This window comes from Seriola lalandi, unplaced genomic scaffold (assembly GCF_002814215.2).
Source record: "Seriola lalandi dorsalis isolate HSWRI2012SDOR001 ecotype SW California unplaced genomic scaffold, Sedor1 jcf7180002053989, whole genome shotgun sequence".
NCBI lineage: Eukaryota > Metazoa > Chordata > Actinopteri > Carangiformes > Carangidae > Seriola > Seriola lalandi.
Genome location: NW_019524542.1, coordinates 19,971 through 21,839, shown reverse-complemented (window position 1 = coordinate 21,839; position 1,869 = coordinate 19,971).

Below are 1,869 nucleotides of genomic sequence, written 5' to 3'. Positions count from 1 at the left end.
GACCCCAAAGACATGTTAGTTATCACTGCTCATTAGTCTGTACAGCTAAATTAATAGTTATCATAGGACATGTTAAGCTTAGGGAGCTATTCACTGAGTCTGGTCCATTTTCTGTAGCACAAGCTTTGTGTTTATCTTAAATTCATTTAGTTGCTTGTTCAGCTTCCTTGCACCTGATCCCCTTTGTGTCATCCAGCCCTTTTTTTTTTTTTACAATGCCGCCAATTTTAGACTTCAAAACCACTGGCTTCCCAGCACACAGTAAAGTCTCTCCGTCCTCACTTAGAGAGTAGAGATTTCTATTCCTCCACAGCCTCACCAGAGCAGTTTGTTGTACTCTTGTACGTTCATTGACAGGAAAATTGAACTCTCCCTTTAGTTTCTTTACTATGACTTCTAAGACATCCTCAGTCATTGATTGTTGTTGTCCATATCCCATGCAGCATGCTGTTTCCCGTGTGTATGGGTGGCAAATAGGACAAATATGAAGTTTAAACCGACTGTACTGTCATTCTATGTCAGTATGGACAGATAAGGTCAAAGTGTTGCTCTGAACATCCCGATCGCAAACAGCAGTCGATTAGGTGAAACATAGTATTTACAATCCATTCAGCGCAATACAATGTTCACAGTCAAATCAGACTCATAAACACCTTTAACATTGTTCAAAATGCAGTCTGGTGGCTTTTTTTCACTTTGCATGTCTTTTGTCTCGGGAAAGCCTCAGCATGCTGTTTCCCGTGTATACTTGTGGCAAATAGGATGAATATGAAGTTAAAACAGACTCGACCAGTATGTCAGTTTGGACAGATAAGGTAAATATGTTGATTAAACATTGTATTATGCCTAATAGACATTAGTGTTGTAATGTATGTTTGTAATATTATGTCAGTTTTTACTGAAAACGTTTAAGTGTGGATCTGAGCTTCTCTAGTGCCAACAGCAGTCTATTTGGCAAATTACAATATTAATTGTCCATTCAGCGCAATACTGTGTTCACAGTCCATTCATCGCAATACAGTGTTTACAGTTCATTCTAGTCATACACAGTTAACATCATTACATATCACTTTGTGCCTTTTTTCACTTTGCCTTTGTTTTTTTATCAGGAAAGCCTCAGTATGGTGTTTCCTGTTTTTACTAGTTGCAAATAGGATGAATATAAAGTAAAAAGAATTCTCAGAAATATTATATCAAACAAACTTCTCTGTAATATTATGTTTGTACTGAAAACCTTAAAGTGCTCACCTGAATGCTTTTCGTGCAACAAGCAGTTCATTCGGAGTCATACACAGTGTTGGGACTCAATCATTCAATAGACCAAATGTTTCTTTGCTCCACTGGACAAAGGAATTCACACCCCACAGTTTCTCACCGTTCACACCTGGGGATGACCCTTCCCCCCCACGGACCCCACTGGCCAGCCAGTGTGAGCCAGCGTGTGACATGTGACCCCCAAGGGTGTCACCAAACAAAACCAGTCTTCTAGACCCCTTCTCTCTCTCTTCCCTTCTTGGCTTGCTCTGGAGAGCAGCTCCAGCCCTCTCCTCCTGGTTCTGCAAAGGGCAACAAGGCCCCAGCCCAGGTCAGCTCTGCTACCTGAGAAACTAGCTCTCTCGCCGGCCTGCTCACAGCAGCCTGCAAACACTCTTCTCCTCCACAACAGCGACCTGCTTCGGATTAACTGTGAGTGAACCAAATCCTCTTCAGAATCAGCAGCTACGACACAAGGCTAGCTGATTTGTCCAAGCAACAGGAGTCGTAGCAGAGTTAGCATGGAACAGCTAACTCTGTGAGGAGAACAAAGGAGATAACAGCAAGCAACACAGCCAGACAGGACTTTACTCCACCAGGAAACCTCCCAACTCA